This window comes from Hemibagrus wyckioides, linkage group LG08 (assembly GCF_019097595.1).
Source record: "Hemibagrus wyckioides isolate EC202008001 linkage group LG08, SWU_Hwy_1.0, whole genome shotgun sequence".
NCBI classification, from domain to species: domain Eukaryota; kingdom Metazoa; phylum Chordata; class Actinopteri; order Siluriformes; family Bagridae; genus Hemibagrus; species Hemibagrus wyckioides.
The window spans coordinates 13033470-13039475 of NC_080717.1; the positions used below are offsets into that span (position 1 = coordinate 13033470).

The following is a 6006-nucleotide window of genomic DNA, read 5'->3' on the forward strand; positions in this document are numbered from 1 at the left end:
TAGTCTATACACGGTCGCAGTCCTCCATCCTTTTTTTTTTACACAAAAAAGAAACCAGCAGGGGAGGTAGACGGGCGGATGTAGCCAGCCTGGAGGGCTTCATCAATGTAATCCTCCATGGCTTGCACTGCATGAAAAGGCAGATTTTCATCCCTGTGAATGCCTGATGACCTCTCTAATCACCGGCAGTTAGTGACAATTCACAGCCCGGGAAGTTCCTGTTCGCGAGTGACAGGAACAGTCGTTATTGTACCAGGGGGTGTATAGGGAGGGAGGTGTGTGTGGAGGTACAAGGTGTGAAATGCTACCTCCCCTATATATATATATATATATATATATATATATATATATATATATATGTATGTATGTATGTATATGTATATATATATATATATGTATGTATATGTATATATATATATATATATATATATATATATATGTATATGTATGTATATATATATATATATATATATATATATGTATATATGTATAATTTTTATTTATATTTATTATATTAATCTATAAAAATTGTTAAAGATATATTATAACAATATAGGTGTCAAAGGCTAAGAGTAAATATTAGGAAAACAGACATTTGGGAGAGACATGTTGATTAAATGTAAGAGTTTTATTTTATTAAATAGACAAAAAGTAGCCAGAGATTATTTTCATGGCATCATGTTTGGCATCAAATGTCTTTTTGCTGCCTCGGGGTCGTAGGTATGCGGTGGCATTCTGTTAGACAGAAGCCCAGTTCACAGACGCCAGTGATGCAGTGCTGCACACTTTGAACTGGCTTCTAGTTTCTCCTGCAGCTTAGTACACAGATTGCTGAGCTCCTGGCTGCGGAACGATGGAGGTCACACAATCCACCCTAAGACTCCATCAATGGCACCGTCTTATTCATCTGACATCATGTCAGCGGTGATTCCCCTCCAGAAGTCCACTTCATCCGTAGCCAGTACACTTTGCCTCGCCTCCAAGAGCTGAAAACACAATTGTTACATATAATAAGCTACGTGTACATCATTACAGTTTATACTAATGCAACAGAAAAAAGTAAAACAAATTTATTTCTAATCTGTCTTACCCTCTTCCTCCTCCGGCAACTCTGGGCTGAGGTCTTATTAGCTGTAGCCACATTTGCTAGCTCTGGCTGGCTGTACCGGAAATTTCTATGCAGTATATGTCTCGTAGTATGTCTTGCAGGCAACTAGAAAAAAATGAATTGGTTTTTTAAAAACTACAACCAACCAAACATAACTACACAGATAAATAGCAAAAACAGAATTAAGAACAACATGGTGACAACAAAATGTAATAACACTTCACACTTTACGTGGCTTGGACGAACTTTTGGTCCTAGAACTGTGTTGTTCTTGTGTTGAACTCTATGTTATATGTTTATGTAGCACCAGGTCCTGGAAAAACGTTGTTTCATTTCACTATGTACTGCGTCAGCTATATGTGGAATGACAAAGCTTCTTGAATCTAACAACTAAATAACACCACCACAGTGAAAATTACTTACCAACAAAGTCATTTTTATCCAGGCCTTCATCGCGCAATTCCGGGCTTATGGACAGTGCTCCCACTAAAATGAGGAGACCGTCTCATTATATGGCGAGCTTATTCTGTGGAGGCAAAAAGTACAGAGTTAAAACAACATGTTTATTTGCTTCGGAAACAACAGAGTGCATGTTAGCCCATATCTTTAATCCGTACCCTTGCTCCGGGTCATATCGCCTACAGTTTGCCTTAGAGTTAGCCGACGGACTGCCTCCTACAAAATACAAGTAAAAATGCTTTTTTACAAAACTTACACTGGTTCTGCCAAATGAAAGCATGGGTTATGTTGTTAGAAAAATTTAGACTTACCACGATTTTAGGATTGTGCAGCCGCCTCTTCCTCTTCAGTTCCTTGGCGAGCCATTGTAAACAGCTAAGAAAATGTAAAGAGCGAGGTAAATATAAAGAGCGGAGGTAAAAATGAAAACGGTAAGCGAATTCCAGGAAAGAGTAACATCTCTGTTTGTATGTTTTGGTTCCGCGCTTTGTCTCGTTTCCTCGTCTGTGATTGGAGGAACATACTGCGTCACCGTGACCTAGCACCTGATGGCCGAGCCTCATCACATGCGAAGTGACGTAACCAGGAAGCGCTCGGAGAGCATTAAACTGTACAGTGGAATTTGTACAAAAAAGATTTGGAATTGTAACCAATTCATGTGTATTTTCTGATGATTCTGAAACATGTTGGTGCGTTGTGGCTGGATATTTGTAATTGGCTTTACTCAAAAGTACCTCATCTTGAGTACTTTTCCTTACAGGACATTATCTATGGGCTGGTTATGAGCAATAAGAATGATGATTATCTGGTTAATAATATACTTATGCTGGGGAAATTTTTCATACACAAATCAAAATCGATAAAAGTGAAACGCAGGTTCTGTGCATTTCATAATGATTTTGTTTCTTACACTAAAACCCTTAGTAATATGAAAAACAAGAATGGCATCAATCTTCTCTCCATAATAGCAGAATATGATTTAAATCAGAAGCCCTAGCTCCATAATGTGTTTTCATTTTAATTGAAATAAATATAAGTTGATCTAAATTGCAATAATTATTTAAATTTTATTTTTTATTTTATTTCACTGGCCCTGTGTCTTTATTTATGTATCTGTTTCTCGCATTGCAAAGTAAAGGTACACTGTTGTGTAAAAAAAACTGTACAGTGGAGCCTCTGTCTCCATTCCAGCAAATAATCTTGGATGAGGATGACAGAAATGCTATGTTGACCATGTAACATCAAATGTACCCTGAAAATCTCAACTGTAATTGACTGTTTTGCCAAGACATGCAAAATGGTAACCCACCATTGACCCTGTAGCAGAACCACAGCTGGCTATTATCAAGAGGTTTATTGTTGTACATGTTGTGTCAAAAGGTAATAATTTAAACATGTCATTACACAAGTCTCTTGGCTTCATCCCCATCCAGACCGTCATTTTTATGAAAAACCCATAGAAATTTGGAGTTTGTGGGGAAAGACATCTGATACCCAGCATCATTTCTCCCTGTTGAGCGCATTGCTGGAAGATGTGTGTTAAATACATCCACTGTGCATTTAAGCAAAACAACAGAAAAAGTTACTGTAGTCATGCCACTATGTACAGTGGTTAAGGTCTAGGAGTGCTGCGAGAATCAGACTATTGTCTTAAAATGTTATACTATTTTTTTTACTTTATGTAATCATGTGCTATATACTTTGTTAGTTGTATACAATTAAAAAGTATTTTCTGTTGTGTAATTTGGTCCTTAGAGCCTTAGAGATATAACATTTTGTTCCACTGTATGTTCCTACATGTAGCAGAATGACAATAACGCTCAGTTGACTTCCCTTTCATTAAATGTGTTAGATAAATAAACTGAATTGAGAAAGCATTGAACAAATGTGATTTTCCTTATTTTGGTATCGTTGTTTTTTTTTTAAAAAAACATTTATTTGTTTTATATTATATATATATATATATATATATATATATATATATATATATATATATATATATATATATATATATATATATATATATATATATATATATATATATATAAAAAACAAATAAATTTCAAGCAGCAATTTAAAAGTCTATAATTAAAATAAGACTGAGCTTTTTATACTAGATTTTCTTTACATTTTGGTAATAAGCCCACTCTCAATCAGTCCCCCCTCCCCACACTACCCTGGTTTGCATTTGTATAGCTCACTGTAGTCATTTACATATGAAAGCTAAACCCAGGCCAAGGTGATGGGGGCCATGGGGGAGGTCAACTGCCAAGCCTATTTCACATCAATTTTTGGCAGTTCCCGACAACCTGAAATTCTGTGGCAATTTACAGTGTCGTTAACTGACGAACACTTCAGGCAGTGTTGGTTTTCCGAGAGAGACAGAGGGTAGACTCTACTTTTAGGAGGCATAGCGTTAGGCAGGAGATCTATGGTGCAGTCCCAGGGGCGATGGGGGGGACGGGACGGGTGGCTTTCTCTTTGCTGAACACCTCATGGAAGTCGAGGTATTCCCTAGGGATGGTAGAAGCTACTGTGGTGCTTGGGCTTTCAACCAATGTAGCGAGACAAGGACATGGTACGGCGTTGAGGAAACAGGTGTCCAGGCAATGGGATGACCAGCATTTGAGTTCTCCTTCCTTCCACAAGATTTGGGGATCATGACATTGCAGCCAGGGGAAGCCCAAGATGACGGGGTTAGATGGAGAGGAGATGACATAAAAAGCAATTTCTTCATGATGAAACAGGCCAATTTGAAGAGTAAGTGGTTTTGTTTGGTGGGTGAGATATCCCTTCCCTATGGGTTGATTGTTCACAGCAGTCACTCGCAGCGGGGTGGTAGAAGGAATGGTGGGAAGCCGTAGTTCCTCCACAAAGTCTCTGTCGATCAAGTTAATGGCTGCTCCTGAGTCTATGAGCGCTGAGACAACGAAACATTCTTGAGCATAATGAATTTTTGCGAACAGGGATAAACATGAAGTGTGGCAGGTGCCCATCCCTTTGCACTTGGACAGTTTCTCTGGGCATGTGATTACCTGGTCTTCCACAGTAGAAACATAGTTGCTGCTGTTTCTCATCTGACATGTGGGTCTGTCCTAACTGCATGAGTTCAAGTCCAGTCCCCCTAGGGCTCAGAAACTCTGTGTGATGACAATCCTTCAGGCATGCCTGGGTGCTTAGGGGGTGCTGACATTGGAGGTTATCTAGACGAATAGCTGTGGTGATGTAGAACAAGAGGGTTGTGTTAGTGTCCTGACCGGCTAACTCAGCCTGCAGCTAGCACTAGTTGGAGTCATTCTCGGAACACAGCAAGCAGTGAAGTGTTGTTCCACCCACTCTGAGCTGCTAGTGTATGAAACTTTACAGCATAATCCGCAGCGGTATCGGCCCCTTGGCGTAATTCCAGAAGGTATGATGATACATCCCCTCCCGATATTCAAACACCTCCTGAATGAAACTCGAAAAGTAATCAAACAATGTCTTTACCTGAGGATCATGATCCCAGACAGCGGATGCCCAGTGCAGTGCTCTACCAGTGAGAGGTGAGAGAAGGTAGGCACATTTTGTAGTTTCCTCCTAATAGACATCAGGTTGGTAAGAAAAAAGTTTGTTACACTGTCTCAGGAAGCCACGACAGTGATCCCCGTTGCCATCAATCTTCTCAGAAAGCGCCATACGAAACGACTCTCTGCATGGCGTTAGCGCGGCAGGTGAGGGAGGGTCGGCATGAATTGGTGGCGATTTGGTCTTGATACGTGCGGATAATTTCCTCTTGGCACGCTGCCATGATTTGGAGATCTGCTGGATCCTTTTGAGGTGTAGTATTCTGTAAGGAAGAGCCGGAGTTGGCGGATCTCGGATCCATAAGCAGATTTAATGAAAACAAAGTCAGCAAGCAAAACTTAGTATCCAGGAAAAACAAGCACAAAGTCAAAAAACGGAAAGCAAAACACTCTAGCAAACAAATCAGAATCAGAAGGCAAAACACAAGAAAACCAGAAAAACAGAGCAAAGTCCATACAAAGAGAATCCAATAGCATGAAACTTGAGCAAGGCTTGGTAAAGTCATGGAGAACAATACTACGTATCGTTTGTGTGCATGTGTGCCGTATATAAACAATAGAACCAGGAAGTGTTTCTTCGTGGGTGGCTCAGAATTCGAGTGAGGGCTCCCTCTGGTGGTCTGATGCTGGGTTGTATGTCACAACGGGGCTCCCTATGTGTCTCAGAGTGGTTGTCACAGCCGAAAAAGCAGTCAATGCCTCAAGAGATATTGTGGGTTACAGCGAACTAACTCTTCTTGTTCCACATGTTGTGTTACGACTGTGACAGAAAGCAGCACATTTGACTGCAGCCAGATTACTGAGATACTACTACACAGTTTTATTAGAAATGCCTACCATCACAGTAAAATGCTATACAGTTCTTAATCCTGCCTC

The 6006-nt window shown here is 39.9% G+C and overlaps 1 long non-coding RNA gene across 2 annotated transcripts; it reads right to left on the reverse strand.

Moving 5' to 3' along the window:
• Positions 1-609: 609 nt before the first annotated feature.
• LOC131357615 (uncharacterized) lies at positions 610-5693 on the reverse strand. Of its 2 annotated transcripts, XR_009205297.1 has the most exons (6): positions 5054-5693; positions 1879-1942; positions 1726-1783; positions 1532-1634; positions 1091-1213; positions 610-986 (listed from the first exon to the last, which is right to left on the reverse strand). It is a non-coding gene; the product is annotated as an uncharacterized LOC131357615 (long non-coding RNA). The 2 variants fall into 2 exon arrangements; XR_009205296.1 differs by lacking the exon at positions 5054-5693 and having other exon boundaries at positions 1879-3502.
• Positions 5694-6006: the final 313 nt, after the last annotated feature.